Source organism: Vicugna pacos, chromosome 11 (genome assembly GCF_048564905.1).
Source record: "Vicugna pacos chromosome 11, VicPac4, whole genome shotgun sequence".
In the NCBI taxonomy this organism is placed as follows: Eukaryota; Metazoa; Chordata; class Mammalia; order Artiodactyla; family Camelidae; genus Vicugna; species Vicugna pacos.
The window spans coordinates 19,949,074-19,968,000 of NC_132997.1; the positions used below are offsets into that span (position 1 = coordinate 19,949,074).

Genomic DNA, 18,927 nt, shown 5'->3' on the forward strand with positions numbered 1-18,927 from the left:
TAAAAAAACGAGCAGAAGATCTGAATATACTTTTTCCAAAGAAGAAATGCAGATAGCCAACAGGCACATGAAAAGATTCTCAGCATCACAGAGCATCTGTCAGAATGGCTATTATCAAAAACAAAACATGAATGCTGGTGAAGATGTGAAGAAAAGGGAACATGTACACTCTTAGAAGGAATGTAAACTGGTGCAGCAACTGTGGAAAACAGCATGGAGATTCCTCAAAAAACTGAAAGTAGAAGTAATACACGGTCCAGCAATTCCACTCCTGGGTATGTGTCCAAAGAAAACAAAACAGCTAATTCCAGAAGATATATGCACCTCCATGTTTACAGCAGCATTACTTAAGGGAGCCAAGACACAGAAGCTCTCCAAACACCCCTCTACTCGTGACTGTGCGGAGAAGCCATAACAGCAATGCGGTTCTGCCATTTGCAGCAACATGGACGGACCTAGGGAGTGTTGCGCTTAGTGAGATAAGTCAGATAGAGAAACACAGATGCCCTATGTTATCACTTATGTGTGGAATCTAAATACCAAATGAATACATATAACAAAACAGAAATGGACTCAGATACATGGAGAATACACTAGTGGTCACCAGTGGGGTGAAGGAAGGTGGGTGAGGCAAGGTTGGAATATGAGATAAAGAGATACCGATTACTATGTGTAAAAAACGTAAATAACAAGGTTATATTGATCACCACATGGAAATATATCCATTATTTTGTAATAATTTTTAATGGATATAATATGTAAAACATTGAGTCACTATGCTGTATGTTTTAATATAATATTGCAAATCAACTATATTTCAATTAAAAAATAAAACAAAGTTCACCTTAAAAGGCAGGAAAACACAGGTTCTCTAGTAGTTTCCTAGGGTTGCTGTAGTAAAGTACCATCAACTAGGTGACTTTCAACAACAGAAATTTATTTTTTCACATTTCTGGAGGCTAGAAATCTGAAATTAGGACGTGCACATGGCTGTGTTCTTGCTCTGGGGGCTCTGGGGGAGAGTTTGTTGCATCCTTTCTCTTAGGTTCTGTTGTAGCTGACAGTCCTTGGTCTTTTAGGCTTGTAGATATATCACTCCAAACTTTGCACCCATCTTGACATGGACTTCTCCCTGTGTGTCTGTGTCTCTTTTCTTTTCATAAGAACACCAGCCATAGTGGATTAAAATTCTGCTTTGCTTCAGTGTGACTTCATCTTAACTAAACCTGCAATGATCCTACTTCCAAATAAGGTCACATTCTGAGATTCTGAGGACATGAAATTTGGCAGGATATTAAGAACAAGTTGTATCTCTCAACCTGTTCCTTGACTCAAAATCATTGAGAAAAGCAGGTACCACACATTTAGTGGCTTAAAATAATACAATTCTATTGATCAGAAGTCAGCATGGGCTCAACAGGGTTTACTGCTTAGGGTCTCACAAGACCAAATTCAAGCTGTCATCCAGTCCGGGCTATTATTTGGAGGGACTGGGAAAGAATCTGCTTTTAAGTCATTTATGTTGTTAGCAAATACTGCAGAGTATTGGAAAGGAAATCCTCTCCTGGAATTAAAAAGGAAGATTAAACTTAATTTCACTTGGGGTATTGTCAAAAGCAGAGATTGAGTAAGAACACGTATACAGGTAATTTGCTGGAAAAAATCCCAGATAGTGGAAAGGAGGCCTCTGGGAGATCTGCTATGGAATGAATCTTTGTGTCCCCCCAAAATTCATACTCTAAAGCCAAATATCCAATGTGATACTATTTGCAGTTAGGTCCCCTGGGAGATGATTATGTCATAGGGCAGAACTCTCATGAGTGGAACAAGTGCCCTCTTTAAAGAGACCCATGTTATCTCTCTGGTCCTTTCCACCATGTGAGGGCACAAGGGAAGATGATTATCTATGAAGCAGGAAGTGGGTCCTCACCAAACACAAAATCTTTGAGTGCCTTGATTTTGGTCTTCCCAGCCTCCAGAGCTGTGAGAAATAAATGTTTGTCATTTAAGCCGCCCAGCCTATGGCTGTTTGTTATCCCGGCCGAATCAGACTTAAGACAAAATGATGGAAGGAGTAAAGACTGAGGGCAACAAAAACTTGATCCCACGGGAACCTTCAGAGGAACTTATAGAGTGTCTCTTCCAGTTGTCTGTGTGAGAGTCGTCAGGAGAGATGTTCACCCATTGGCTCTGACAGGTATGCTGCCCAGGGGAGTAAATCTCCCCACTACCGCTTCCAGATCGTGACGCCGCTTCTGTGCTTGACTGTGGGCTGCGGTCTCTGATATCAGTCTTTCTTTGCAATCTATTTTGCATCTATCTTTGTTTCTAGCAATCTATCAATGTTTCTAGAAACATACAGTTTTATTAATCTATAAAATATTTAACCTTGGCTTTGTTATATTTTCTAATTTTATTTTTAAAATTATGAATTCATGTCTTTAGGACAGTTTTAGGTCCACACAGGGAAAATGAGGAGAATGTACAGATACTGCCCATATACCCCCACAGATGCATAACATATTCTGTTATCAGTGTTCCCCACCAGGGTGGTACAGTTGTTACTGTTGATGAACCTGCACTGAAACATTAAAATCACTCAAAGTTCATAGTTCACATTACCATTTACACTTGGTGCTGTATATTCTATGGCTTTGCACAAATGAATAGTGAAATATGTCATACAGAGTATTTTCAATGCCCTAAAAATCCTCTGTTCTCCACCTAGTCATCCCTCCCCTCTGCCGAGCCCTGGAGCCCACTGGTATTTTTACTGTCTCCATAGTTTTGCCTTTTCCAAAATGTCACATAGTTGGAATTGTGGGGTAAGTAGCCTTTTTAGGTTGGCTTTTTTCACTTAGTAATATGCATTTAAGGTCCTTGCATGGCTTGGCATCCCCATTTGTTTAGTGTTGAATAATATTCCACTGTCTGGATATACCATAGTTTATTTTTTTTCACCTATGAGAATACATCTTGTTTGCTTCCAAGTTTTGGCAGTTATGAATAAAGCTGCTTTAAATGTCTGCATGTAAGTTTTTGTGTAGATATAAGTTTTCAAATTCTTTGGGTAAATACAATTTCTGGATTGGATAAGAGTGTTTAGTTTTATAAGAAATTGTCAGACTATCTTCCAAAGTGGCTACAGCATTTTACATTCCCACCAGAAATGGATGAGATTTCCTGTTATTCTACATCATCTTTGTTAGTATTTAATATTGTCAGTGTTACAGATTTTGGCCATTTTAATAGCTGTGTAGTGTCTCTAACTGATGTTTTAATTTGCATTTTCATGATGACTTATGATGTGGAGCATCTTTTCATGTGTTTATTTGTCATCTGTTCATTTTCTTTAGTGAGTTATCTGTTCAGGTCTTTGGCCCATTTTAAAAATTGGGTTGTTTGTTTTTGTATTTTAGGATTTTAAGAGTTCTTTGTATATTTTGGATAACAGTCCTTTATCAGATGTGTCTTTTCAAATATTTTCTCCCAATCTGTGGCTTGTATCCTCGTTTTCTTGACCTTGTCTATTGCAAAACAGAAGTCACTCAGCAATAGAAATTTAATACAAGTAGTTATACAACTGAAACAAATATGCTTGTTGTTGAAATGAGGGATTTCTTCCCAATTCCTGAAGCTTCTTTCTATGCAGTCTCCTGTAGTTGTAACACATTTCTTTCTTTCAACCTCATTCACTGCTCTCCCACAGAGGTGTGGGCTGGGGATGACCTATGTTATTGGTGAGTTTTGAAGGAAAAGCTGAGCAGGTATGTCCCAGTTCCTCTCTTTCCGATTCCTCTTAGAAGCAATCTGCCCCACAGTTCTTCTCTATTTCTCCAGTGGAAGGTCCCCCTCCCATGGGGTCATTTTTGCCCCCAAATTCAAAGCAGTGCATTATAGGGCCCATTTTTCTGCACCCTCATCAGTACTGGATACTAGTGCACATCAGGGACTTTGCCATTGTATAGGCAACATCTGGATCTTGCTCTTTTAAATGATTTAGAATGAATTGGATTTTTCATGTGTATTTTTGATTGAAATTCTACTTTTGTCCTTATCTAGTCCTATCCTTTGACCATATTTCTTTCAGTGCTTATATTTTACTTGTTGACGTGGATGATCTATTTGACATATTAGTAATATTATTTTTTCTCTCATATACTCCCAATAGTTTTTGATATACGGAAGTTTAACATTTTACATAGTTAAATCTATTATCTCACTATTTCTTCCTCTCCTTCACTTCCTTCTTCTTCTTCTTTTTTGTATTGAAGTTATTTACCATTAAAAGATGAGCTGGCATCATACTTTTCTGGGATTTTATTGCACATATTTAACTTTTTAATTCAAGTAGAATTTATTTTATAATTTATTGTGAGCTGAGTAGGTATTTTTGTAAACACTTTAAATAACAACACTTGTTTGTAAAGCTATATTTACTACATGTTAATTTATTAAATATTTAGAGTTTATTTCAAACCTGTTTTTTCTGTTCTGTTAAATTATAATACTTTTATTTGAAAATGTTAGCCAGATGATAAATCCCAGTATATCAGCTTTTAAAATCATAGCCTTTATTTCAAAGGTAAAGGGAACAAACATGTGCTAGGCTCCTCTGTGGTTTCAAGCCACTTCACATGAGACAGACTTCAGAGGCAAAGCCAGCAAACACAGTGACACAAACGCAAAAAGTGATAGAAAGTTGTCCTCAGTTGTCCTACTCCATACCCACTGCGTCTCTCTGCCTCTCTGAATGGACACAGGGTCTCATAAAATTAACTCCAGCTCAGTTCAGTTTATCTCATCTCATCTCACTAACTTCATAGCATTTTCTCTGTCTTTCAGTTTTGCAAAGGGCCATGTCATCCTAATAGCCAGAGAAGTGGTGGAGAGAGATGGGAGATGAAGTAATACGAATAAATGTTATATGAGAGTTGAGGAAGAAGGCCCTATAAACTCAAAAGATCCCCAGTTAATCAACAGCGTGTACTCTAAGTCCGCAGACCAGCCTCTTGCCAAAGCCTGCTCACTAACCTGGAGCATCATTAGCACAAAGGCATATAGTTCCCCGAGCAGACTGTCCTCTGGGGCCTCCACTTCCCCTGGCACACCCTCACTCAGCCTGTAGATTTTCCTCTTAGTTATCATAATTCCCTTGGAACCCATCTATCTCTGACCTACTATGAGAAGTTAACAAAGGCTCCTAGAATAATCTATGGCCAGAAGTGTTTCCTGAAAACTTGTTCCTGATCCTTCAAGCTCCCTAGAAGCACTCACTGAGAGACCTGCTTCCATGAGATAAAAAGCCCGTAGAGACAGGTGGGTAATGGCCAAAGCCCAGGATCCCTGAGGATGTTTCCAGGGCTCGGTCTCCATCTCCAAGTTCCAGAACCTTCTTTTTGCTTTTACCACAGACTTTCTGGGAGTAATTAATACACAGGAGAAATATCAGAAAATTACTGAGCCAGAGTTCCAGGAGGTAGCCCTCCAGGGTGACTCCATTCTGGGCTGAGGAAGCACAGGCCCCTCCCCTTGACTGTCACATCTGTCTCTGCTGTTTCCCTTGCTCCTCCTGCTGAGTGCTGGGCTGTGACAAACACCAAGTGCAGAGGATGACGTGTGAGGAATCAGGGTAGTCAATCTGAAGTCCTCTTTTGGAAATCTTAGTGTTTCCACATTGCCATGTGTTTTAATATTGATAACTAATTGGCAAAATGAATTTCTTATATATTAGCTTTCATCCCCACAATGGCCTCAGGAAATACACATCATGATCAACAATTTACTACTGTGGACGCTGTGCCTGGGACACAAATCTCTGCACATAGATTCCTATGTACTGGGCCTTACGTTCTGTAGGAAGCATCTCCGAGGTGTGATTGCTCAATCAAAGGCTATGCCTGCTTTAAATGTCACTGGGTACTGTGCCAAGGTCTACTCTACTCTTACTTAGTGCAGACAACAATAAAACAGAGAGAGGACAACATGCGTGTGATGTCTTCCCTTCAGTGAGTGATCTCAGCAACACCCCTCCTCACCTCCCAGATGCAAGAGCATTCTAAAGGTTCTGACAGTATTTTTATATAGAGTCATCCTCAGTAGATCATAGACTCCATGGCTCTGGCCTTGAGAGCCACTAGAGTCACAGAAGGAAATACTGCTGGACAATGACAGGCCCACCTGTTTGGCTGCATCCCTTACCACTTTGCCTTTACCTCTTTCCTGTAGGAGATTCACATCCCAATTCTAGATTTGCACTCAGCTGTGGCAGATCTTTCCCATACATGTTTCCCACCTCAAGCATGTGTATCTCTTTCCTTCTCTACCCAAAGTCTTTCTCTGGTATTCTAGGAACTTGCTCATCCCAGTGGAAAAGTCTGTGAATGATTTAACACACCACCACCCCACCATGCCCCATGTCCAGGGAGCAACCCTCAATCAAGGAGGAATTGGAGTCAATTGATAAATATTTTATATCCAAGATCTCTGCCTAACCCAAAGAATTTAAGAATTTCTCCTTGGTTTTCCTCTAAAAGATTTATAGCTTTGCATTTACATTTCGATCGATAATCCATTTTGACTGACTTGAATTAGGTTTAAGGTTTTTTTTTTTCTTTTTCATATAGGTACCCAGTTGCCTCAGTTCCATTTGTTGAAAGTTTATCCTTTCTGCATTGAACTGTCTTTGCAGCTTTTCACAAAATCAATAGACCATATTTGAATGAGTCCATCTCTGGACTCACTATTCTGTTCCATTGATGTATGTCTATATCTTTACCAATACCATGATGTCTTTATTGCTCTGGTTTTTTAGTAATTCTTGTAATCATGTAGTATGTCCAATTTTATTTTCCTTTTTCAAAATTGTTTAAACTGTTCTAACCTTTTGCATTATAATGTTTTGCATTGTAGAATCAGTCTATATCTAGTATAAATCTTGCTGAGGTTTTTATTCAAATTGAATTAAATTTTAAGAATTGACACCTTTACAGTATTGATTCTTCCAATCCATGGACACAGTATTTATTTAGGTCTTCTTTTCTTTCATCATCAATTTGTGATTTTCAACAAACAAACCCTGCACATTTTATGTTGTATTTATTCCTGGGTATTTGATAATTTAAAATAATGTAAATAGCATTTAAAAAAATCTGCTTCCAAATACATGTTGCTAGTATGTAGAAATATGAGTGATTTTTGTGTGTTGAACTTGTACCCTGTGGCTTGTTGAACTTATCAGTTCTAGGAAGCTTTCAGTAGTGTAGGTTCCTTGGGTTTTGTATGAATACATCATGTCATCTGCTTATAGGCATAGTTTCATTTCTCCCTTTACAATCTGTGTGCCTTTCATTTATCTTTGTAATGTTATTAATACTGGTGGCTGCTTATAGTATGATATTGAATAGGATTGGTGAGAGAAGACATCCTTGATTTGTTGAACACAATGAAAATATACTCAGCCTTTCACCATTAAATATGTCAAGTGAAAGTATTTTAAAATACTCTTTTTTCAGGTTGAGGAAGATTACTAAGAAATGTTCATCATGAATGGATGTCGAGTTCTATCATACCCTTGTTCTGCAGCAATTGGTGTTACGATGTGGCTTTTCTTTTGTCTGCTAATATTGTGCATTATGTTTACTGGTTTTCAAAATTGAACTGTCTGTGAATTTCTTAGATAAACCCTGGTTTAATAGTCTTAATATAGTCTTGGATTTAACTTGCTAATATTTTATTGAAGTTTTTGTATTTATATTCATGAAAGATACACATCTGTAGTTGTTTTAACACCTTTATTGTGGCATGATTCCTGTAGAGGAAACTACACATATTTCAGATGTACAATTTGATGAATTTTGGTAGAGGCAAACATCAATGAAACCACTACCACAGTCAAGATAGCTAACATTTCCATCACTCCCCAAGAGGGGAAAATTTTGAATTCCCAATATATCCCTTCCCGAGAGCTTTATCCTCTGATAACCATAAATTTGTTCTCTATGTCAGTGAGTCTGTTTCTGTTTTGTAGATGAGTTCATTTGGGTCTTTTAATATTCCACATATAAGTGATATCATATGGCATTTTTCTTTCTGTTTCTGGCATACTTCACTTAGAGTGATGTTCTCCAGGTCCAGCCATGCTGCTACACATGGCGTTATTTTATTCTTTATTATGGCTGAGTAGTATTCCATTGTGTGTATGTATGTATGTATGTATGTATGTATGTATATATGTATAAATACATGCCACATCTTCTTTATCCAGTCATCTGTCAATGGGTATTTGGGTTGGCTACTGTAAATAGTGCTGCTGTGAACACTGGGGGTGCTTGCATCTTTTCAACATATGTTTTTCTCCAGATATATGTCTGTGAGTGGGATTGCTTCATCATATGGCAAGTCTATTTTTAGTTTTTGGATTACCCCCAATACTGTCCTCCATAATGGCTGCACCAATTTACATTCCCACCAACAGTATAAGAGGGCTCCTTTTTTCTCCACATCCTCTCCAGCATTTATCACTGGTGGAATTTTTAAAGGTGGTCATTCTGACTGATGTGAGGTGATATCTCATCGTAGTTTTGATTTGCATTTCTCTAACAATTAGTGATATTGAACATCTTTTCATGGGACTGTTGGCCATCTGGATGTCTTCTTTGGAGAAATGATTACTTAGGTCCTCTGTCCATTTTTTGATGGGATTGCTTTTTTTTTATATGAAGCTGTATGTGTTGGTTGTATGTTTTGGAAATTAGTCCCTTGTCAGTCACATCATTTGCAATTTATTTTCTTCCATTCTGTAGGTTGTCTTTTCATTTTATTTATGGTATCCTTAGCTGTACAAAAGATTTTAAGTCTAATTAGATCTCATTTATTTATTTTTTGCTTTTATTTCCATTACTCTAGGAGCTGGTCATAAAAAATATTGCTGTGATTTATGTCAAAGAGTGTTCTGCCTATGTTTTCCTCTAGAAATGTTATAGTATATGGTGTTACATTCAGGTCTGTAATCCATTTTCAGTTTACTTTTGTACATGGTGAAGAGAATGTTCTAATTTCAGTCTTTTACAGGTAGCTGCCCAGTTTTCCCAGTACCACTTTTGAAGAGACTGTCTTTTCTCCATTGTATATTGTTGCCTCCTTTGTCATAGATTAATTGACCGTCGGTGCAAGGGTTTGTTTCTGGACTTTATATTCTGTTCCATTGACCTAGGTGTCTGTTTTTGTGCCAGTAACATACTGTTTTGATTTCTGTAGCTTTCTATTATAGCCTGAAGCCAAGGAGGGTGATTCTTCCAGCTCCATTCTTCTCTTTTAAGACTGTTTTGGCTATTTGAGAATTTTTGTGTTTCCATACAATTTATAACAATTTTTCTTCTTCAACTTTGTGAAAAATGTCATTCGTAATTTGATAGAGATTGCATTGAATCTGTATATTGCTTTGGGTATTATGGCCATTTTAACAATATTGATTTTTCCAATCCAAGAACATGCTATATCTTTCCATCACTTATGTGTCTTCAAATTCTTTCCTCAGTGTCTTATAGTTTTAAGAATACAAGTGCTTTGTCTACTTGGTTTGGTTTAGTCCTAGGTATTTTATATGTTTTGATGGAATGGTAAATGGTATTATTTCCTTAATTTCTTTTTTCCCATTTTTCAGTATTATTAGGTAGAATTGCTACAATTTGACTGCACATATACAATGTATTGCATGTAAATACATATACCCAACGTACTGTACATTGTTTTAAAATTTACATATATGTATTTTTCATTGTTTCTAAGAAGTTTTAGAGCTTTAGCTATTTAAACTTACATTGTTATCAAAGGAAGAAAGCCAACAACAAAATAAAAATTAATTGAAAAAGATAAATACACCTGCTATCGACAGCAACATTATTTTTATAATCGCCAGTTATAAGTACCAAGGTATGGAAGCGTTATAAATGCACATCAATAGATGAATGGATAAGGAAGATGCAGCATGTATATGTAATGGAATACAACTCACCCATAAGAAAGAAGGGTATTTCGCCATTTGCAGCCCTTCATTCACTTTTTTTCCACTTCAAAAACCAGAATTTTATAACTGGCATAAACATTTCCATTGCATCAAAAGTACCTAGAAATAAACTTAACCAAGGAGGTTGCCTATACTTTGAAAATTATAAAACATTGACAAAGGAAATTGAAGATGATACAAAGAAATGGAAAGATATCTTATGCTCCTGGATTGGAAGAATCAACATTATCAAGATGGCTGTACCACCCCAAACAATCTACAGATTCAATGCAACCCCTGTCAAAGTACTCACAATATTTTTCACAGAACTTGAGCAACAATTCCAAAATGTATATGAAACTATAAGAGACTCTAAACTGCCAAAGTAATCTTTTGAAGGTCTTTTTTCCCACTCTTTCTTCTTTTTGTTCTTTTCTTATAGTTTGATTTACTAGAGAAGTTTCTTTAACATTTGTGGTAAAGCTGGTTTGGTGGTTTGGTGGTTTGGTGGTTTGGTGGTGCTGAATTCTTTTAGCTTTTGCTTATCTGTGAAGCTTTTGAATTTGCCATCAAATCTGAATGAGAGCCTTGCTGGGCAGAGTATTCTTGGTTGTAGGTTTTTCTCTTTCATCACTTTACCTATATCTTGCCACTCTCTCCTGGCCTGTAGAGTTTCGGCCAAAAAATCAGCTGATGGCCTTATGGGAGTTCCCTTGTATGTTATTTGTTGCTTTTCTCTGGTTAATTTTAATACTTTCTCCTTATCCTTAATTTTTGTCAGCTTGCTGACTATGTGCCTTGGTGTGTTCCTCTTTGGGTTTAGTATCTCTTCAAAAAATATCTCAGGTTCTTTCTCTCTCTCTTCTCTTTCTGGTACCCCAATAATGAGAATATTAGTAAGCTTCATATTGTTCCAGAGTTCTCTTAAATAATTTCTTTTTCTGCTATTTGGTTATTAGTGGATAGAAATGCCACTGATTTCTGTATATTAATTTTGTATCCTGCAACATTACCAGATTCATTGATAAGCTCTAGTAGTTTTCTGGTTGCTTCTTTAGGGTTGTCCATGTATAGTACCATGTCATCCAAAAACAATGACACTTTTACTTCTTCTTTACTGATTCGGGTTCCCTTTTTCTGCTCTGATTGCTATGGATAGGACTTCCAAAACTATATTGAATATAATGGTGAGAGTGGCATCCTTGTCCTGGTTCTGATGTTACAGGAAATGCTTTCAGCTTTTCATCATTAAGTATGATGTTAGCTGTGTGTTTGTCATACATGGCCTTTATTATGTTGAGGTATGTTTCATCTGCATCCCATTTCTGGATAGTTTTTTTTTATCATAAATGGATTTGACTTTTATCAAAAGCTTTTCCTGCATCTATTAAGATGATCATATAGCTGTTACTCTTCAGTTTGTTAATGTGGTGTATCACATTGAAAAATCTTTGTATCCCAGGGATAAATCTCACTTGATCATGGCGTATGATCCTTTTAGTGCATTGTTGGAGTCCATTTGCTAGTTTTTTGTTGAGGATTTTTGCATCAATACTCGTCAGTTATATTGGCCTGTGATTTTCTTGTTTTTTGATATCTGTCTTGTTTTGGTATCAGGGTGAGTGTGGCCTCATAGAATGAATTTGGAATTGTTCCTTCGTCTTCAGTTGTTTGAAATGGTTTCAGAAAAATAGATGTTAACTCTTCAGTAAATGTATGGTAGAATTCACCTTGTGAAGCCAACTAGTCCTGGACCTTTGCTTGTGGATACTTTAAAATTACTGACTTAATTCAGTACTGGTAATTGGTCTACTCATATTTTCTATTTCTTTCTGATTCAGCCTTGGCAAATGGTACCTTTCTAAGAAATTGTCCATTTCTCCTAGGTTGTCCTTTTTGTTGGCATATAGTTGATCATAGCAGCCTCTTATGAGCCCTTGTATTTCTGTGATATTGATTGTGATTTCTCCTTTTTTATTTTATTAAATTGGGCCCTCTCCCTTTTTTCTTGATGAGTCTAACTAAAGGTTTATCAATTTTATTCATCTTTTCAAAGAATCCACTTTTAGTTTCACTGATTTTTTTTCTGTTTGTTTTTTTTTCTTTATTTCATTCATTTCTGCTCTGAATTTTATGATTTCTTTTCTTCTACTAACTTTGGGTTTTCTTTGCTCCTCTTTCTCTAGCTGCTTTACATTTAAGTTTAGGTTGTTTATTTGAGATTTTTCTTGTTTCCTGAGATAGACTTGAATTGCTATAATCTTGCCTCTTAGAGCTGCCTTTGCTGCATCTCAAAACTTGTGGACTGTTGAGTTTTCATTTTCATTGATCTCAAAGTGTTTTCCAATTTTCTCTTTGATTTCTTCAGTGAGTCATTGATTGTGTAGTGGCATTTTGTTTAGCCTCCACGTATTTGCAGTTTTTGCAGTCTTTTTTTTCTTTTCTTGTAGTTGATTTCTGACCTTATAGCCTGTGGTAAGAAAAGATGCTTGGTATGATTTCAAGTTTCTTAAATTTACTGAGGCTGCTTTGTGATCCAATATGTGATTGATTCTGGAGTTTACTTCATGTGCATTTAAGAAGAATGTGTATTCTGTTGCTTTCAGTTAGAATGCTCTTAGATACTAATTAAGTCCATCTGGTCTAATGTGTCATTTGGGGTCTGTATTTCCTTATTGGCTTTCTGTCTGGATGTCCATTGATGTAAGTAGGTGTTAAGGTTCCTCACAATTATTGTGTTATTGTTGATTTCTACTATTATGTTTGTTAAAAATTCCCTTATATATTGAGGTGTTCATTTGTTGGGTGCATATATATTTATGGTTGTTATATCTTCTTGGATTGGTATCTTGAGTATTATGTAGAATCCTATTGTGACTCTCATAACAGTCTTTATTTTAAGGTTAATACTGTTAGATAGAAGTATTGCTACTCCAGCTTTTTTTTGGTTTCTGTTTGTATGGAGTTTTTTTTCCCCATCCCCATCCCCAACTTTCAGGTTGCATGTGCCTCTAGGTCTGAAGTGGGTCTCTTGCAGACAGCATACATATGGGTCTTCTTTTTGTATCCAGTCAGTCTGTATCTTTGGTCAGAGCAGTTAATCCCTTTATATTTAATGTAATTATCAATACATATATTCTTATTACCATTTTGTTAATTGTGTTGGGTTAATCTCACAGATTCACTCATATCAAAGTTTCTTAGGTCTTTTTCCCTTCAGGGAGGTTTTGCATAACTTTGAATATAATTAGATTATTTAGTCACATTCTATATTCTATTCTGGGGCATGCTGATCTCCTAGCTATTTTTAACTTTTATACATCAATATTTATTTTTTATGCTGTGAAGTTCTGTGAGTTTTGACACACATATAACATGTACCTGTTTTTAAAATATATAGATGGTTTCACCAAGCTAAAAAATCCTCTAAGCTTCACCTAGGAAACTGATCCTTTCCTCTTGTCCCCTGAACTCCTTGCAACCACTGATCTGTTTATAATATATATAGTTTTGCTTTATTCAGAATGCTATATAACTAGAATAGTACAATATGTAGCCTTTTCTGATAGGTTTCTTTAACTTAGTGATATTCATTTAAGATTTATTTGTATATTTTTGTGTCTTGATGGCTCATTCTCTTATTCAGTAATATTCCATTGTACGGATGTACCACTGTTTGCTTACCCATTCATGTACTCAAGGACATCCTGGTTGCTTTTAGTTTTTGGTAGTATTGAGTAAAGCAGTTGTAAACATTTATGTGTTGAATTTTATATGGATTTAGCTTCAAAATAATTAAATACATATGAGTGTAGTTGCTGCATTTTATGGTAATACTATGAACTTTGCAAAATACTGCTAAATTGTCTTCCAAAGTGGCTCTACCATTTTCCATTCCCAGCAGCATTGCATGAGAGTTCCTGTTACTCTGCATACTCACCAGCAACTGGTACTGTCAGTTTATGGTTTAGCCTTTTAGAAAGCTATGTAGAGATAACCCATTGCTCTGTTAATTTTCATTCTCCTAATAACAAATGGTGTTGAACATCTTTTTACATGCTTATTTACTGTCTGAAAATCTTCAGTAGTGGTCTCTTCAGATCTCTTGTTCATATTTAATCAGATTATGTTCTTATTGTTGACTGTTAAAAGTTCTTTGTATATTTTGAATACAACATATATAATGTATATTCTGCTATTGTTCAGTAAAGCATTCTGAAATTGTAAATTTTACCTTTTTAGTTAATGGTGATGTTCAATTCTTCCACATACCTGCTGACTTTCTTTTTCCTAGTTGAATCCAGTACTAATAGAGGGGAATTGAAGTCTCTAATTATATATGCAGGTTTGTTTATTTCTCCTTAACTCTGCCCTCTTTGTTCTGTGCATTTTGAAACTCTTTTGTTAGGTATATGTACATTTAGGAATCTATATTTTCTTGGTAAATTGATAAGTTTATTATGTAATGTTCTTATTCTTGGTAATTTTCATTCCTTTGAAGTATACTTCTTTGTATTAATATATTCACTTCAGTATTATTTTGATTAGTGTTTGTACGCTATATCATTTATCATTTTTTTACTTATAACCACTGATATTATATTTGACATTGGTTTCTTATAAACCACATATAGTTTGACTATGTTTTATTTATTTGTTGGATGTTTGTTTTATTCTGACAACTTCAGTATGTTTTATTGTGTTATAAATACATAAAGTTTATCCTCTTAATCATTTTAAGTGTACAGTACAAAAGTGTTAACCAAATGCACATTGTTACGTAACAGATCTCTAGAACTTTTTCATCCTACAAAATTCAAATTCTATATCCATTAGGAAGGTTACTTTCATCTGCTGACAACCACCATTCTACTTCCTTTTTCTAAGAGTTTGGCTGTTCTAGATAACTCTTATAAGTAGAATCTTACCATATTTATTGTGAGAGTCTGTCTTTTAAATGATGAGTTTAGGTCATTTAAAATTAATGTAGTTATTGATATGTTTGGATTTAGATCTACCATTCTATTATGTGTTTTTCCTGTTTTTCCTTTGTTTCCCCAAATCCTGCCTTCATTTGAGTTATCTGAATACTTTTATTATTCAACTTTATTGACTAAGTGTGTTTTTTAGTATGTCTTTGTATAAATAGGTTTTGATGGTTTCTTTGAAAATTACTGTTTACAGATTTTTTTAACAGTCACATTGAAATGAATACTTTTCTCCTTAAGTGGAATTTTGTCTTACAACCATATGAATCTCTTTAACCCCTTTATATTGTGGTTGTATTATATATTACATCTGTACACATTAAAAAACCTACAGATAGTGCTATTATTATTTTTTCTGCTTTCAACCATCAAATGTATTTTAAAGAATTTAAGAGATTAGTCTATTATATGTACCATGACAATTAACCATTTCTCTTGCTTACTATCCCTAAGATACTATTATCTTCTGATATCATTTCCCTTCTATCTGAAGAACTTCCCTTTAGCAATTCCTTTACAGCAAGTCTGCTGGCAACAAATTCTCTCAGTTTTCCTTCATCTGAGAACACTTTAATTTCACCTTGTTGCCTGAGGTCTTTTTTACTAAACATAGATTTTCAAGCTCTGTTTTTTCAGCAATTGAAAAATATCATGCACTTCCTTCTGTAGTTTCTGGTTAGTCATTCGAAGTGTTCTCCTACAGGTAATGTGCCATTTTTTCTGATTGATTTCAATATTTTTCTTTGACTTTAGTTTCAACAATTTGACTATGATTTGTCTAAGCATGGAATTTCTTTGAGTTATCCTGTTTAGGGTTTGTTCAGCTTCCTGAATCTATAGGTTTATGTGGTTTGCCACACGAATGAATTTTAGAGATGTTATATGTTGAAATATATTTTTTCAGTACTGAACTTGTTCTGCTGTCCTTCTGGGACTCTGGTGGCAAGAATGTTATGCCTTTTGCTATTTTCTCACCGGTTCCTCTGGCTCTGTTAACTTGTCTTAAATATCTTTTTCCAGGTTAAATAATTTCTATTGATCTATTTTTCAGTTCCACTGACAATTTCATCTGTTATGCACTTTGTGCTTTTGAGCTCATTTAGTGAGTTTTATACTTCAGTTATTTTATTTTTCAGTTCAAATATTTCCTTTTGATTTTTTTTTTAAGGAGCGATGAGACCTTTGTTAGCACCCAGCAGACAGGCCAATGGGTGGGCTGAAAGGCCAATGGTCAGGTGTTCGCACAGGCAGCAGGGGACAAGTGGGAAGGTGAGCATGCGTCAGGTAGGTAGGCAGGCAGCAAGCAGGAAGGATGCAGCTGGGGGCTGCCCTGTGAGGGGTGTGGCATCCCTCCAGCTGCTGCCTGCTGGGGCCTCAGTCTGTGGCTTAGAACTCAGTGTCCACCACCTGGAAAGATGGCCTGCCTTAGGCATTGATGAAGACTGAAGCCTGGCCTCCTTTTGTAGCTGGATCTCCTCTCGTGCAAACATGGAAGTAGTTTCAGGAGGTTTGTGGATGCGCTTCCACAGACTGAGGAAGAACAGAAGTTTCATGGCATCCTCTGCGGAGAACCAATTGCGAACTTCAGGCTGCAGCAGCTTGGTGAGGAGGTCAGCCCCGCCGCTGTCAAGTCTACAGCAAGGACAAGGGGACTGGGGATAGCAGTAAGTCTTGAACTCTTCACTGAACAGGATGCCTGGCCACGTCCCCTCAGTTGGGTTCCCAAGACGCGGAAGATGAAGTGCAGCTGTTCCTCCACCGTGGAGCCCGGGAAGAGGGGCCGGCCCGTGGCCATCTCATAGAAGTTGCAGCCCACACCCCACATGCCAATCTGAGAGGGGTAGTCCGTGGACCCAAGCAGGATGTTGGGGGCCGGTACACAGCGTTACAACCTAATTGGAGTAGGTCCTCATTGGAACTGACTCCGACTGGGCCAGGCCGAAGACGGCCAGCTTGAGCTCTCCTCTCTCGTTGATGAGCAGGTTCTGGGGCTTGACGTCTCGGTGTAGCACCTACTGCCGGTGGCAGCAGACCAGGCCGCGGAGCAGCTGGAACAGGAAGAGTTTCGCATTGTGCATGTTGATGACGTTCCCACAGCCATCCGGGTGCTGCGTCAGGTCCTTGTCCAGGTAGTCAAAAGACAAGTGTGAGCGACCTCTCTGAGGATAATGTCGTGTAGTGGGATGATGCTGGCGTGTTTGAGTTCCTTGAGCAGGGACGCTTCCCACATGGCGGTGCAGGGCGTCCCCTCTTTGTGTTCAGTCTGATCTCCCTGGGCGCCACAAGGTTGTCTGTGAGCTTGCTTTTACCTTTGCAGACGGTGGCATATGTACCCTGTCCCAGCTTGTCCAACTTGATGTAGGTCTCCAGTTTCCCAAAGTCGATCTCAGGCAGGCTGACACGGCGGGGGCGGCAGCCGAGGGGCTTGTCAAAGACGGGGATATTGGGGTCAACTTCTCAAGGGAGCCATCGGACAGCCGGATGGGGGCTGGTAGTGATGGGCGCTTGTTGACGTCCTCCGTGGAGATCTTGCAGGGGGGTGCGGGTGTGAGGGGGTGAAGGGGGTGAGGGGTGGGGGGGTTGCACATGCGCACCCTCCCTGGTGCCTGCCCCTCACGCGAGGGCGCGGCGGAAGCCTGGTCTCTCTCCCCGGCGACCCCACCTTCCAGTCCCCGTGTACAGCCTCTGGTGCGGAGCTGGGCGGGCCGCGTCCAGAGCGGGGCTCCCCAGGGGCAGCTCGTGTGGGGGCCTCTCCCCGGTCACCGCCGCCGCCGCTCTCACCCAGGCCAGTCTGTTCAGGGGCACCACTGGTCTTGTCTACACCTCGGCCCCCTCGGAGTGTCACTGACAGCCGCCTTTTGATCTTCTTCAGCCGATCCGCGGCGCCCGGCGGGGACGCGCGAGCCACCTTAGCGCCGCGGGGCCGACAGGGCGGGCTGAGGCCACGCGACCTCCTTCCCCTCCTGTTCGCCGCAGGCGCCCGTCCCAGGGGTCTTAGGCGTGGCTGCCGGGCCGGGCCGCCGCCCGCTGAGGAGGAGGAGGCGGCGGTGGCGGCGGCGTCCCGCTCAGCCGGCCCTGAGCTCGGCCGCACGAGTCCGGGAGCTCGCTGGCGGCGCGCGCTTCAGGGCCGACCGCTGGCGGAGACGCGGCGGACCCCCTTCGGATCCTTCTTTATACCTCATTTCTCAGTCCTCCAACCTATCTATTAATTTGAGGAGTGCTTGCAATTTCTCGTTAGAATATTTTAAATAACTTTCTATTTTAAAATCTTTTTCAGGTAATTCTATTAACTTTGTCATGTCAATGTTGATGTTTGTTGATCGTCTTTTCCCGTAAGAATTGAGAGTCTCCTGTTTCCTCATATGCTGAGGAATTTTGGACTGCTATATTCATGCTTTCATACACTGAGGTTTTTTTTTTTAATCCTTTGAATATGTTGGTATATTTGTTTTGGCAAGAAATTTACCTGGTTAAATTCAGGCCACAGGTTTCAGCCCGTCTTCTTTGGCTCTGGGTTGAATGTCAATTCAATTTCAACGCTTTTGCAGAACTATTCAGATCTCTCCCACAAGTGCACGTCCAGCGGCCGGCTGGGTCTGACCAGAAGTCTTTCTGATAATCAGGTTTTACAAGTCTTTATTATACTGATTAGTATCAGGTCCAGACATGCACACAAAGTTTGGGATTAAATTTTCTAAGATTATTTAAAAATTTACTGAGATTTCTTTCATGAGGGCTCCCCTCATCGTAACCTCCCCAGTACACTTCATGTCCCTGGAGTACTTCTTCCAGGTTCTGTATTCAGAAACACAGGGCCGTAGTTATTCTGTGCTGCTTACTTTTGTGACCAAGAGGTGACAGGACCAGAGGATAAAAAACAGGGTAACTTTACCAGAGATTTGCTGGTACTTTAAATTCTGGTCTTCTTTCCAG

At 38.5% G+C, this 18,927-nt stretch overlaps 2 pseudogenes; both read right to left on the reverse strand.

The window, feature by feature from the left end:
* The window catches only part of LOC102530620 (wings apart-like protein homolog), a 335,358-nt pseudogene that overhangs the window by 293,884 nt on the left and 22,547 nt on the right, over positions 1 to 18,927 (reverse strand).
* On the reverse strand, positions 16,381 to 18,356 carry LOC140699515 (cyclin-dependent kinase 16 pseudogene; annotated as a pseudogene).